This window comes from Siphateles boraxobius, unplaced genomic scaffold (assembly GCF_051911475.1).
Source record: "Siphateles boraxobius isolate OS27281-9 unplaced genomic scaffold, OSU_SipBor_1 7, whole genome shotgun sequence".
NCBI lineage: Eukaryota > Metazoa > Chordata > Actinopteri > Cypriniformes > Leuciscidae > Siphateles > Siphateles boraxobius.
In genome coordinates this window covers 32,575,782-32,591,823 of record NW_027509197.1, presented here as the reverse complement: position 1 = coordinate 32,591,823, position 16,042 = coordinate 32,575,782, and the positions used below count along the sequence as shown (strand labels likewise).

The following is a 16,042-nucleotide window of genomic DNA, read 5'->3' as shown; positions in this document are numbered from 1 at the left end:
TTATCACAGTGTTCGGTATTATTGCGGTATTTTTAAAAGTGTGTTCAATATGTTCAGAAAGCACTGACAGCCTGTCAGTGATAGGCCTACACAAGCTGAAATAGTTTCAAAAAGTGTAACAATGCTTAATATATTACAAAAATATAGGCAATGTGTGTGTGTGTGTGTGTGTGTGTGTGTGTGTGTGTGTGTGTGTGTGTGTGTGTGTGTGTGTGTGTGTTGTCGTAGTAAAGAGAGAGAATGGGAGAAGGAAGTTTGTATGAGGTGGACCTGGTCACCACAGACCCAAATCTTCTCAGCTGTTGCTACTGTCATATGCTGCACTGTCTCTCCATGTGGCACATTATGTTTGGCACATTGTATGGGTCACTATGTCATAACAAGGTAATACAATGTGTAATCAAGTGATGACTGATTAACAGTAATGTAAATGCTAAATGTCCTAATACCTGTTGCAAAGTAAATGCTCTTAACCTTGCAGTTTTTCACATATCATGTAATACTAAATTTCTCCATTTCTTTGCACAAAACTCTCCAGAAAGTGCTATTTAATGGTTTATTTTTCAAAAAAAAATTCCCGGGGGGGCATACCCCCGGACCCCCCTAGGGAGAGCACCCCCACATAATAAATCCCAATTTAACCCCTGCTAATAGGTATTATGTTATATCTTGTGATTTAAAATTGCATAAAGCCAGCAGTGCATGGAATGCTCAATGTACCATCGAGGCGGGGACAAGCAGTGATGATGTAACAGGAAGCCACTACACCGAATATCTTCCAGCCTGACAGCCGTCGTCATTCACACGCTGCGCGTCTCGTGCGCTCTTTCATCTCGCGCTCTCATATTGTACATCATTTTATGTCACCGTGACGTCGCAAAGGAAAGTAATGACTGTTTGTGGTTTTAAATAACAAGAAGGCACGCTCGTTTTTATCGGAAACTCTCCTGATCACCTTGGATTTAATCTACAGGTAGGAAAATGCCTAGACGAACGTCTAGTGAATTATATAGCCTATATGGACAGGGAATTAATTTAGTGCTGCTGGAGCCTCTCCAGTCAAGCGGGCTGTCATGTTATAACAATTGCTGACGGACTCCCAGACTTCTTATGAATTAATAAGAGCTTCAAACTGAGAAATAAACGGCGGGTTTGTTTATTGGACTGAAATATCATTCAGATATTGGCTTTTTTGTTCCGGTAATTTTATAACTCAAGTTAAAGATTTGCAATATGTGAGTGTGGGCACATCTGTGCATGTGTAGCCTATATGTGTATGACCGAAACTGGATTGCACCAACAAATGTATCATAGTTTTAATTTATTTTGTATTTATAGGTACAAACTATAATATTCTATAATGAAGAATTACTTATACCCGATACTGCGGGTTGCAATACCAGCATGCCAAGCATTATAGTTGTTCCATTTAATTAATTGCAAGATTACTTAACAAATCCAAGATTTATCCAACATTGTCGACAAAAAGTGAGAAATATCATAACTATTACACAATATTGAAGATCTAAATATGCAGTCATAAGTGTCAGTGGGTAAAAGTATATAGGCTACATGATGTTTGCATGCGTGTATATATATATATATACACGCATGCAAACATCATGTAGCCTATATATCTTCTATATATATATATATATATATATATATATATATATATATATCTAGTATGCAAACAAAAACTTTTAAGTTATATGTCCTGATTATTTAATCTCAATATATATATATATATATGTATATATATATATATATATATATATATATATATAGATATAGATATATATAGATAGATAGATAGATAGATATAGTAGTGCTGCAAAATCGATTAATCAGGACATATAACTTAAAAGTTTTTGTTTACATACTAGATGTGTATATATATATATATATAAAGATATATATATATATATATATATATATATATATATATATATATATATATATATATATATATATATATATATATAGAACTAATTATTTTCTATGAAATCTTAGAACCGTAGCTCTTATTTTTGTACTTTATCATTATTCCAAAACCTTATAGCCTACCCAGGAAGTGGGTACTGGGAACTGAGAAGATAATATACCAGTATCATGAAGTAACTGGAAATACCAAGGTCTGTTGACACCTAACCACACTACTGACAGAAGCGGCCTGACAAGGAGAAAGATTGTGATAATTAATAGCCAACAGATGACCTTGGTATTTGTGTTTTTTGGCCACATGGTTACATAAGCAGCCACTTATTTGTGATGAAATACTGTGGAGCTGATGGGGCATAGAATGCTAATAATTATCTTTTCAGATTTAGCTCATATGATGCAATGACACCGTTGAGACAGTCTCCGTTTGACATGCAGTATCTTCCTTAGATATTTCATGTAAAATTCTGTCTTATCCCTGTTGCTTGGCTCTTTAATCTCAAAAAATTGTGAATGCAAGCATCAGTTAGTACTGCTTAAACTTGTGCTTAGGGATTTGAACAAACATTTTATGGTAAAAATTAAACTTTTGAGTGTAACTAATCCTGCACAGTTTGTGCTAATACCACCATGCAGCTTTCATAGATCAACCAGAATACACTAGCAGTCACCTAACAATGCCATAGTAACCTCTCTGAATAATCTAGTAACTGCACAGAAGCATGGTAAAACCACTCAGAACACTTTAACAAGGGCATAGCAGAGCTCTGGCAATCATATTCAAGCATTATGGCGGTGTGTTCTACAAGGACAAGAATTCTCTAATATCGCTTTTTTTTTTAAATCAGACCTTATTCATAGTGCTGAGGTGTTCACAATTTGTTCTATGGATCCAGCTGCATCAGTTGCAAAATTGGAAGGTTAGTGACTGTTCGTCTCTGGGGATGCTAGCTGGCAAAGGGACCTAATGAAAGAGGATTTGCAACTTAGATCACGAAAAGCCAATTAATCCCCACACAGAATACCTTAAAGAGCATAGATTATGCGTTTAAAAGGTAATCAATTATTTAGCCTCGCTGTTTGAGAGCCTTTTATGTGCTTCTCAATGCAGAGCCCCAAAGCATGCATGTGTTTGTCAGGGTTGAGTGCTGCTTTCGAGGAGGATTTAATGTCAGTGGAACAAAGCTGTGTTTCAGCCCTGCATTGCATTCAGTTACTGTTCCATTACCATGGTTCACCCCTTAACAGAAACGTGTAGAGCAGAAAAATGTTTTAGCGCAAATATAGCTATCATCACAATCTTTTGCTAAAAGTCTGCTTGTCTTGAGCAATTGACTTTACAGACTGGTTGGATTAATAGAATTCGTGCACACTGGTCACACAATTAGATGCATATGAACAACCCTGAGCATTTTGCAAAGTAAATATTTTCTCCATCTCCACCATGAGACAGGCCATGATATGTCTTGCATTTTTTTATTAGCAGCGGTGTAAGAGTTCATGATTAGATGCTTTGAATTAATGGGAAAAAAAGGAAAGAAAAAGATGTATTTCATGCAGGGATTCAGTGTCTAGTTTCAGGCATTAAACTGGACTCAGGCTAATAGGACCATTTCATTTCCTCTCTCTAGATTCATTTGATTTTATGTGCGTTGAAGTGTGGCAAGCCTTTTATTGCAACCCGCACTCTAGCTGTTATTTCCATCATCAAACATCAAAGCATCAAAGTCAGTAATGTTTATTTGTAACCCTTGGTAAAGAGATACATGTACAGAATAATTGCTTTGGGTTATAACCGTATGAAATATATCTGTCGGCTATATACACAGATAGTCTGACTGATCAAAAGAAAGTATCTTATGCTCACTAAACTGCATTTATTTGATCAAAAATACAGTAAAAACACTAATATTGTGTAATGTAAAATAACTGTGATACATTTAATAATAATAATCGATGTATTCAGCAAGGATGCATTAAATTGTTCAAAAGTGACAGTAAAGACATTATAAATGTTACAAAATATTTCTATTCCAAATAAATTTTGATCATTGAAATTTCTTTTCATCAAAGAATGTGGACAGAAAATCACAGTTTCCACAAAAATATGAAATGGCAAAAACATGAATATTGATAATAGTAATTCATAATATGAATATGAATAATAATTAAACACCAATATCCATGCATGTTTTTATACAATAAATGCATCCTTGGTCAACATAACAGACTTCTTTCAAAAATGTGTGTGTGTGTGTGTATATGTGTATTTGTGTGTGTGTGTGTGTGTGTGTGTGTGTGTGTGTGTGTGTGTGTGTGTGTGTGTGTGTGTGTGTGTGTGTGTGTGTGTGTGTGTGTGTGTGTGTGTGTGTGTGTGTGTGTGTGCTCTAGATAGTAGTAACGGTTCGTTGTATAAAGGCCTACAAATAACAGCATTATGTGAATATTCCTATGGATACTGGCAGCCAGGTTTGTCCTACAGTATAATTAATCATGGCTATACATGTAGCTGATGACACAGAGTGAATGAGGCTGTAGTATTTTTAAAAATGGACTCTAGAGATGAAGGGCTTGTGTGGGTTGCCGAACAGTGGAAATATAAACAGAGATTTAGAATGAGTGTTTAACGCCGATATACACTAAACAAACTGCCGTTGGCGGGCAGTGGCTTTAAGATCTACTGGCCTCTGCCACCACTCGGAGTGTGGGGGATCCTGGGAATGCATGTGGATGAGTCAAAGCCCACTTCCGAGTGTATCAGTCTTAGGTTATCATGTGTCTACCAAACACTTCCTTTAAAAGTGGTATTTCATTTTTCTCTAAATGATTTAGGAGCACCAAGTGGAACTGGATCTTCCTCTTCTAATTTTAACACTCATCTCCTTCCCTTAGTCTCTCACTTTTGTTTGCCTCTCACAGAGCTTGCCGAAAGTGTTACCTGATTTTCATAACTCATTGGACCACAGCCTTTTGTGCGAACCCTCCGATGCCGTTCTCTCCTGTAAGCAGCAAAGTCTCATAAAGTTCAAGTTCAGGACCTTTCACATGCCTTCTCTAGTCCTCCTGGAGGGTACAGGCGAATGGTCTGCGGGTTTAAAAATAGGGGTGAAGCGGATCCGGTTCCGAGTTTTATTTTCATGGCTCAGAGGAATCCTGGGAGCGCAGACTGGTGGCCTGAGGAGGTAAAACTCACAGTCTCGGATAATGGTCTGCAGAGGAAGTGGTTTTAGATGCTAGACACAGAACTAGCTGTTTATACACAGCAGGACATCTTTGGGGAACTTCTATGAACACAATGCTTCTCTAATGCTTCCCCCCTGAGCTTTTCAGCAGTCTAGTTTTAAAATATAGGGGATACATTTGCGTGTGATTGGACAGGTTTCCATGCAATGAAGTAAATATAATAATATTGGTTGCTGGATTCAGATTCAGAATCACAGGAGGTTCTGTGTCTGTGGTTTGAGAAAGTTTTAATTGTCTCCTCAATTTGTTTATGCATTCTATAAAAAAAGCCAAGTGAAATAAAAGGAAGCCTGTTCTGTCCTTTTGATTTATTTGAACAAGCCTGTTCCTGCAGAATATGCTAAATCAGTTGTTTTAGTCCTGGTTGCTTCATTAAACAAAATCTTTCTTCTTTGCAAGAGCTAGGCTACTATGTTATTATCTTGCATATGGGCCTCTGCGCTGCATGCTTTAAATAATGCATTTTCTGTAAACTAGAGAGAAGTGTGTTTTTAACAGCTAAATTTTCACAGGATGTTCTTATAGCCAATGTTGAATCACTTTGTTTTTCAATTTATTGACTGACACCTCTTCTGTCCCCATGTTGAGAGAAATCGGATGCAGAGATGTGCTGTAAACATGATGGTTGTTGTAGTTCGAAACTAATTGTGAGCATGCATTTACTCTTCTCGCTTGCACAAAAACAGATTAAGAATTCCTCAAAATTAATAAAAACAGGCAAACTCAGAATTACTCAAACCTGCAATTATTAAATGTTAAATAACACAAATATACTATGTATTTAATCTCACATTATTAACCAATATCTTCGATGACCCAATTAATCCGTACTAAGCAAAAATGACTTTAGGTAAACATCACATTTGTATTTCATATTTAGTTTTTATTGCTGAAGTAAGAGTGCTGGGCTGTGTCCGAAATCGCCTCCTATACCCTTAAATAGGGCACTATTTTTTGGGGACAGCCCATTTGTAGCGGTGTCTGAAACCATAGTGGATATTAATCTCAAGTGCACTCATTCAATCCCACAATGCACTGCAATAACAAGTGTACATCCGATGTATGCTCAACGGCTAGAGAATACCCATAATTCACTGTGAATTATACACAGTGGATCATAACTCATAGCTGAATCATCCATCCATCCATTTTCCAAACCGATGGTCCAATGTGGGTGCAGCATAATATCATACAGGTATAAATTCCTTTTTTATTGATTATTAAATTGTTTATTTAGGTTTATACATGCTAGTTTCCATGACAGAGTTCAAGAAAAATCGTTTCATTACTACCGGAGCTGCCAGTTTGCTAAGTTTCAAATGATTATTAAACAGCAAGCACAAACTGCAAAAGCGGAAGCCCTTCCGGTGCACTCTGTGTCTGAATTCACTCACTCCTTTTCATTCACTATGTGAATAGGAGTTATGTAGGGGATAGTGAATGAGTGTATATGAGGCGATTTTGAACACAGCCCTGAACTTTCTTCTCCTCCATCCTATTCTTCTGCAATCCAGAATGGCAGCAGAGCTGAAAGGTTTGTTTGAGCTATGCCCTCTACTGTATAGGCATGAATATATCCTTCAGTCTGAGGCTTATTCATATCACTATTTATGTGAAAGGGCCTTTACATGTGCGAGAAATAGAACTTTTGTTTATTTGTTTGTTTGTTTGTTTGTTATTAAAAAGCCCAGGTGAGAAAAGGCAACTTAAAAGTAACTTAATGCATTACGCTCCATAAAAAGTAACTAAGTAACGCAATTAGTTACTTTTTTAGGGAATAACGCAATATTGTAACGCATTACTTTTTAAAGTAACTTTCCCAACACTACAATAATGTTAGACACTAAAAGTTTTTATAAACAGGAAAGAGGCCGCACTATGCATAAATTGATTTATTTGCACAAACGCGTTTCGGCTCGTGCCTTCTTCAGTGTGCGTGTGTGACAGTGTGTGACACTAAAAGTTACAATACGCTGTTAGCGGAACACTTGAATATCTAAATTGTGCCAGCTATTACCACTTCATTCACATGCATTTTATGAGTTGTTTAACATTCAGTTCACCAAATAAATTCTGCAAATCAGTTATTTAGCAATTAGCTGGTTGAGCTATTTAGAAAAATTTGCCCCTGAATTTCCGAAATGATAGTTCCCTTTCAGTCGATAACGTCGGACGTAGTCGACGCGACTGAAATGGGATCACGCTAGGGAGCCTATCATCTTCGAGTACTATTGAACGAGCCAATGTAATTGGCGTGCGTGATTCGCATCACACACTCCGCCCCCGCGGCGCGGGTATAAATACGGAAGTGGATGCACGCACTAGTTGCCTTTCGCTTCGGAGCCGATCGTTTGATGTCTCTGAGAGTGCTGTTGTCTAAAACGAGCGAGTGTGTCGGTGTTCTTCAGGAAGACTCTCCCAGTGCTGGTGTTCTACAGCGCGAGTGCAGCGGTGATCGCGAGCTTTGAGCTCTCAACTGCTGTTTTAACAGCAACAAATTTCTAAATGTTTGTGTGTGTTGATGGCTGGTTAGAGGGCGGAAAAGTGAGTGCTTCACTGTTTCAGTTCTCTGTTCAGTGTTGCCGCGGTCATTTCCCTGTGTGCTCCGGCACTGGTGACGGTCCTATTTTCTGAAAGAGCAACACGGGTGCGTTTGCGTCTTTTTCAAGATGTCATTCCGCCCGTGCGTTTCTGGGTGCGGTCGTTCCCTGTCTCTCTCTGATGGTCACAACTGTTGTGTCACGTGTTTGGCTTACAGCACGCTGAGACAGCTTTTGTGGACAGCTCATGTTTTCACTGTGGGAACATGACTGTCGCAGTGTTGAGGGCGAGACTCGCCTTCGTTCGCGGAGAGCGAGTCCCCATTACCATGCCCCACCCTCGGGTGCTGTGTGGGATGGGTGACCGGAGGATAGTGTTGGATGTCCCGCCCGGTAACCATTCCCTGTGGGCTCCTCACTCCTCCCTTCCACTGCAACCACTGGAGCCTCCTGTGTTGTCTGCTGGTCCATCTGTAATGGGTGGGCCAGCGGTTTCACTCGGGGCTCCCCTGGAGGACAGGACGCCGATTGCAGCATCAGAGGGTGAGCTGACTTCTGGAGATGATGACTCGGCTGCATTGTCTCCCTCCGGGAGTTCAATGTTGCCCGAGCCGGATCCAGAATTATCAGCTATGCTGAAACGGGCCGCCGAGGCTGCCGGGCTCGAGTGGAACCTCCACCGTGTCCCGTTCAGTCTCGGTTGGAATCTGGAGTTTGGTATCTTGGGGCGGGCCGCGCTGGTTCTCAGCTCGCCGCCCCAGTGCCTTTCTTTCCCGAAATGCATGGAGAGCTTATCAGGTGGTGAACAGCATCTTTCTCTGCCAGAAACTGCCTGAATAGCTTTTCCCCCTCATTACCCTTGATGGAGGAACGGTGAAGGGTTGCGAGGTGTCCCTCCATTGGAGCGGTCTGTCGACACAGGTGCACCTGTGTCCGGCGGCCGCTGCCTTTTGGGGGGATCCTCGTCTCCCCCCTAAGGCCTGTGAGTTTCGTCCGTTCCGACGGGCAGAGCTTACAAAGCCTGTGGGCAAGCCCCTTCCTCTTGCGTGCCATGGCGTTGCTGCAGGCTAGGGCACCCATGGCATGCACGAGGGTAATCCAGACCGTGCGCTCATAGGTGAGCACCGCACTGCATCCGACCTCACCCTCCGGGGTACGGGTGTCGTAGCGTGCGTGATCGGTCTGGCGATGTCCACCTTGGTGGTCCAGTAGCGCCTTCGTTGGCTCAGCCTGGTTGGTATGGCGGATGCGGACAAGGTTCGGTTCCTGGTCTCCCCAATTTCCCAGGTTGGGCTGGTCGGCGACGCGGTGGAGAACTGCATCAAACAGTTCTCTGCCGCTCAAGCGCAGACGGAGGTCATCCGGCACATCCTGCCCCGGTGGCCAGCTGCTGCCTCCACCCGCCGCCGGTGGCAGCTCCTCCGCCTGCTCGTCGCCGTGGGCGTTCTCCGGCCGCCGCTCCTGCTGGCCCTCCGCAGCAGCCTCCACCCAGGCCTCAGCAGGGAGCCGGCCGCAGTAGAGACGCCCAGCCCGCTCCAGGCGCTGCCAAGCCAGGTGGCAAGCGACAGCGAAAGCATTCCGGAGCGGGCCGCCCAGGAATGGATGAGATGCTCTTGGAGTGGCACGATCACTCCCTCCCCCCGGGTGAGGGCCGGGTGGAGCCTTTGTTTGTGTGTGTGTCTGTTCCGCCGCTGGCTCCCTAAAAAAAAAAAAAAAAAAAAAAAAGCGGAGCAAGCGGTACCCACACTTCAAAGAGAGAGCAATTTCATCTGTTCCTGGGTCCCAAGAGGGCCAATCTGGCGGGTGTGACCCTGTATAGCCTTACACCCCTCAGCTCCCCCTTGGTCGCCAGCAGGCAGCTTGGTGCGTTCGAGGACCCGGTCATCCGCCTTCTCACGCGCCCCCTGCCGCTTGTGGAGACAGGTAAGTGTTGCACAGCACACTAACACCACTCTCTCTACTTTGCTGCCCCACCTCAGGCTCGGCTACCCCGCTCAAGTCAGTGATAGTCATCACATTAGGTGTTGAGCAGACGTGCTCCTGAAAATTCAGTGATATTCATCACACCGAGTGTTGAGCAGTGCTCCTGACTTGTGCGTGCTTATCTTATCCTGCTGGCGAAGGATTTGATATAGCCGCTCCTCCAGCCGGCACGAAGGCCAGTTGTAAACTCGTTCTTCGTGCTACTAGGTGGTGGGTCGTGACCATCTTGGCCCAAGATTGGTCTGCAGCTTTGACCTGAAAGACATGTGCTTCAGATCTCTACCTCCCGCACTGCAGGCCATCCTGTGTGTTGCGTCTAAGGGTGGAGTATCAGTACAGTGTCCTTCCCCTCGAGTGCTCCAGAGCCCGTTGGGTCTTCAGGTCAACTGGAAGAGAGTAATCTCGCCCACGGGCTGAGTATCTCTTTTCTAGTTTTGGAGAGGTACTCGGTCCAACATGTCTCTCCAATGAGAATGTGTTCAGCTGGTGTTGAAGTGAGAAAGGGTCCCACTGAAAGAACTTTCAGAGGCTCCTGGGGTATATGGTAGTCGTAGCCTTTGGCTCCCTCCATATGTGACCGCTTCAGCGCTAGCTTCACGATCGAGTCCCGAGGTGACCGTGGCAGAGCAGCTCACCCTGTGTGACTATAGTTCATCCCGGTCTGCTGCCAAACCCTCTTCAACAGAGCGGCCATGTACAAAGGGCGTGTTTTAACGGGGGCCTGGGCGACCCCCGACTACACGGGCATTTGTGCCTCGAGTTGTTAGACATTGCGACCGTTGCGCAAGCTTCCCTTGCATGTCACAAACTCACCCGTCACCTCCTCCTTGGAGTCAGACGCTTCTGAGGGCGCCTTATTCCACTCCTCCCGCTTACTCAATCGTGCCGCCATCGAGCCTCACGACAGTTATAGCCAGGGCAAGTGGAGACTCCATCCCCTGGGTCCGGCTGGGTCATGACCATTCCGGGGCCGCTCAGTTGCCCCCCCGGTTTTATTTTTCCGCCAGTGTTTGGGTAAACCGAGCGGACTACCCTTGGACAAACACTGGGACTCAGCGGCCCCAGGGGCCCGCAGAAATGCGTTTAACCCCAGTGAGCCTTCTAAAAGTGACTGCGACTCATGGTCGCCTTGCGCCTGCAAGTCAGTGAAATCATCACTCTTCATGTTGAGCAGATTTGCTCCTGAAACTCAGTGAAGTTCATCGCACTCTGGTGTTGAGCAGCAATGCTCCTGTAGCTCAGTGAGTCCATCACAGGTAGCTCAGTGAATTCATCACACGCAGTGCTGAGCAGAAATGCTCCTGGTGCTCAGTGAAGTTCCTCGCACTCAAGAGTTGAGCAGAAATGCTCCTGAAGCTCAGTGAGTTTATCACACTCAGGTGTTGAGCAGTAATGCTCCTGAAGCTCAGTGAACTTGTCACACTCAAGTGCTGAGCAGAAATGCTCCTGTCGCTCAGTGAGGTTCTTCGTACTCAAGTGTTGAGCAGAAATGCTCCTGAAGCTCGGTGAGTTTATCACACGCAGGTGTTGAGCAGGAATGCTCCTGAAGCTCAGTGAACTTGTCACACCCAAGTGCTGAGCAGAAAATGCTCCTGAAGCCCAGTGATCTTCACATGTTGTGTTGAGCAATGCTCCTGTCTTTTGCGCCCGTCACTTGCACCTACGTGCCATGTCAGGAGAGGAACAGGTCTTCATAGTTGCCCCTCATTGGCCCAACTAGACCTGGTTCCCTTCAACAGCCTTCCTGACTTCCCCTGGATTCGGGGACGGGGCACGATGGCACACGCGTTCTTCCCCCGGAGATTCCGGGCGGTCTTACATCCAAACGCGGAGGTTCAGGTGGCTATCACAAGAACATGTGTTAGTTACCATCACTTCTGCGAGCACCCCCTAGAATTGGGTAGCGTGCTTACGCCTTTAGAAGTGGAACCTAGTCGTTGAGTGCGTCTTCTCCCCTGAGGAGATCCTGAAAGCTTTCGATCACTTCAGTGCTCTCTTTCCTGCAAAATGGGTTGCAGTAGGCTGTTTTCCTAAATCACCCTCAAAATGATGTTGCCTCGGTGTTTAAACGACGCTCATCGTGTTGCAGAAGTATGCAGAAGCACGTTCTGATCGTCAGGTTCCTGAGGAGCAAGGTCTTGTAAATCCTTGTGTCCCTCTTTATCCTCTTGGGCCTTGTCCCTGGTGCGACTGCACTGCAGAGACCGCCCCTGAGCCACTGCAGGTAGTGAGTTAAAAATTCTGTTATATCAGTTCTCCTGCTCGCGTGGTCTCTACTAGAGGGTAGGGACTTGCTCGCTTTCGGTCAACGTATTGTGCCTGGAGTCTGGGCCGGCTAACTCTCACAAGCTGAGACCCCGGCTCGGATTGTGCCCAAGGTTCCTACCTCTCCCGTAATAGGAGCAGGTGGTGAGCCTGCAAGCGCTGCCCTGGAGGAGGCAGATCCAGCCCTGGCTTCTCTGTCCGATTCGCTTGGACGTGTACAGAATGCAAGTCATAGACCTCAGACCAGCTCTTCAAATATCTGTTGGAATTCAGCAGAGAGGGGAGGCTGTTTCCATGCAAAGTTGCACTTAGTGCTTGCCTTCATTTCGGCAAAGATCCGAGATGCAACATGTCCACTTAGGTGTTGAGCTCCTCTATGATGAGTGTAAAGTGCTCCGCCTGGGCGTTGACGATATACTTTGCTAAACAGATTCTAGAGTTGGGGGCTGGACGACACCTAGTTGAACCGCTGCTTCCCGTGGGCTCCCTTCTCATGAAGCCAGTTTCACCGTGAGCCCGGTTCAAGTGTCGGCTTGCTGCGCCATTCCCCTCCTATGGACTGGATGCGTGCGCCTTTCTACTCCAGTTGAGTTCCCTTAAAATTGAACCCTGTTGAGTTCCTCCACACCCCTCCGACGTCGGACGTGCGGAACGTCTGGTGTTAGGCCTACCACTCGTAAGCAGTGTGGAACCTGTGTTAGGCTGGGTCCATATGTTGCGGTCCCTTCGGTGACCCCATATGTGTATTCTTCCACGATACGGCTCCCTGCGGTGAGCCCGTGTCTTCCCTCGGCAGAGTCTCTCTGCCGTCACTGTCCGGTGTGTCTCCCCCCGTCTTAGGCTGGAGCCACCCCAGTGACATTCCATATGTTAGACAGCCCGGTTTCCGCCCAGTTCATATGTGTATTCTCCACATTTCCTCCCTCGGGTTGGATGTGGCTTCCGCAGCGTCCCTTCCTTCCAACGTACGGGGAACGCTTTCCCAGTGGTCCTGTAGGAACAGCAGTGACTTCCCTGGCCTAAGCCCTGTCCTTCCCCGCCTTAAGTTTGCGGGGGCATCAGGAGGCTTTGGTTTAGGCACTGGAAGGTGGCAGCGTTAGTGGCGTGTTCAATGGTTGATCCCATTTCAGTCGCGTCGACTACGTCCGACGTTATCGACTGAAAGGGAACGTCCTGGTTGCGTATGCAACCCACCGTTCCCTGAAGGAGGGAACGGAGGACGTAGTCCCCTTGCCACTACCGCTGGACCACCGCTGACCCCGGGTTACTCTCGGCTCCTCAGCGAAAAGCAACTAGTGCGTGCATCCACTTCCGTATTTATACCCGCGCCGCGGGGGCGGAGTGTGTGATGCGAATCACGCACGCCAATTACATTGGCTCGTTCAATAGTACTCGAAGATGATAGGCTCCCTAGCGTGATCCCATTTCAGTCGCGTCGACTACGTCCTCCGTTCCCTCCTTCAGGGAACGGTGGGTTGCATACGCAACCAGGACGTTTTCAAATTATCCATCATAACATGCATCTGTATCCAGACTGAGCGTTCCAGAGCAAGTTATGAAAAACAGTGGAAACACTCAGGGGATGGATTAGGGTTTGAGAACTGAAATAGCTTAAAATATGTATTTACTTTTCAGGTGTTATTCTGATGGTTTTATTTTTAAATGTGTGTATTTGTAACTGTATATGAACAGCTTTTCCACCCTGTTTTATTTCTGTTCTCCTTGGGCAGTTTGTATCAGTAGCCACACTAGGATAATGGTCACCCCTGCAGTTTTGCATGTTCAGCTGTGTTACGCTGGGGCAGGAAAGGGAGGGTCAGATCACATTACCAAGAATAAACATTTGGCAGATGTTTCCAGGTAGTTACTTGCTGTTTCATAACAGCAATTTGCTGCCCTGATTTGACAGATGCTGGTGTAGCTTTCAGTCTAAATAAAACATTCATACTTTTTGCTTAATGCTGTACTACTTTTTATAGGCTTTTTTTCATTCTCCCTGGTTCTATTTTAAGTTACAGTACTGGTACTGTATATTCCTCAGATTGAGTTACAGTGAATGATTTCACACCCTCTTTTGTAATATCCCGTTGCTATCTAGATGAACCTGATGCTCAAGTAAACATTATCCCTCAAATTGTCACTGCTATTGTTGAAACCATCATGATGTGACATTGAAATAACCTTACTGTGTTTAATTCATAGAAAACAAATATGACAAGCTTGTGTCTGCATTATATTGCAACAGTGGTTCTTAAAAATGGATATCAGATCTATCCTTTAAAAAAATGCTAAATGCAAATAATAAATCAATGCACTATATATATACCATTCAAAATGTAGGGATCATGCAGACTCAGTAATATATCTTTTTGGAAAGAAATGAAACCTTTTATTCAGCAAGGATACATTAAATTGATCAAAAGTAACAGTGAAGAATTCTATTTAATGTATTCAAATAGAAAACCTTTATTTTAAAAATATATAATATTTCAAAACACAAATTCTTTTACTGCATTTTTTATAAAATACATGCAGCCAGCCTTGTTGAGCATAAGAGACTTCTTTCAAAAACATAAGAAAACTTTTACTGATCCCAAACTTTTGAAAGGTATTTACTGTATAATTGTGAATAGTTAGAATAGCAACATAAACAGGCTTTAACAACGTAAAAATACTTCAAATTACTTTTGCTGTTGACTTCAAAGACCGGGGATGAAAAAATCAAACTCTACAATATTTTGAAGCAAATTCATCTATTACACTAATAAAAGCTAATAAAATTATACAGTTGCCAACAAGAACAGGTTGTGCAACATGCCAACATACTTTAAAAACATGAACAAATCTAAGCAAAGAAAAATCATATATATGAAATACATGATCCGGATTACATAAATTTCACTTGCAACATTAACAAAAATGGTCTCTGTACATATATAGGTCGTATAATTCGCTGTATGTGACGTATAGTTGTTCAGGGATGTGGAAGGGCACGGGTATCAGAGGAAGTAAAAGCATGGCATTTTCTAGTATCTTGTGCTACAGCCCACCCACCTACTTAAACCTTCCAAGACAATTCAGAGCAGCTTTTACTCTGACAGAATCACCAGTCGTGTTCTCCAGCATATGCATGACTTTATGAATTGCTTTGTAAAGCTCAATATCAGGTTGTACCCAAGGCAGTGAGCCAATGTTGGCTTCATTTTCAGTTAATACACATCAGCTACAACTAACAGAAAAATCCACAACAGTGGAATGACATGAAAGGATCATCCAAGGGTTTGAGGTGCCCTGACAAAAGGGTGTGGAGTAAGTGTGTAAAGGAGTGAACTGCTCCGATGGGCTTTTGGGGCTGTTATGTACAAATCAGGTGTGCAGATTACAGCTGTCGCTTTCTAGATCATGGTCTTGTTGCAGATTTTTTGCAAGAGTTGCCAGTTACAAGAAAGTATGTGTTGCAATTAGGACTGTTGTTATTGCTAACTCAAATTTAACTATTTATTAATTAAAATAAAGCTCAAATAATATAAATATCAGATAAGCTATACACTTAAAATAATAAAGTTTAAATGTAAAAAGGCCTTGGTAACTAACTGAAATAAAATAAGATGAAGTACTAAAGAAATAGGAATATTAAAAAAACAAAAAATGAATAACTAATCCTAAAAAAAAAAAAATTACTAAATCTAAAATTAAAATGAAATTGAAAATATAAAAAATAATACTTGATTCAAAATGTTAATAAATACAATATATTACAATAATAATAAACAAATAGTATATAAGTAATACTAAAATAGCACTTCTCAGGAAAGAAAATGCTTTACGTTTATGTGTTTCAAGATCAATTATATTTGAAATATGCAGTCAATTGTCAAACTTTTTTTCACACTTTTCTTTAAAAACACCTTTTTCCATGTAAAAAATAGCAGCAAATGAGTTTGGAATAACATTAGGATAAGTAAATAATGACATCATTTTCTAGGATTTAAATTCAATATATTTTAAGGAGTGTTTATATTGAGTGCACAGTTGCAATGTTTACATTTGCATCTCTAATGGAAATGAGA

The 16,042-nt window shown here is 43.2% G+C and overlaps 1 protein-coding gene across 1 annotated transcript in view; it reads left to right on the top strand.

The window, feature by feature from the left end:
• Positions 1–832: 832 nt before the first annotated feature.
• calcrla (calcitonin receptor-like a) overlaps positions 833–16,042 on the top strand; it is a 35,986-nt gene continuing 20,776 nt past the window's right edge. Inside the window, exon 1 of the mRNA XM_077215975.1 lies at positions 833–973. The gene's annotated coding sequence lies outside the window, so the exon portion shown is untranslated. The remainder of the gene's footprint in view (positions 974–16,042) is intronic.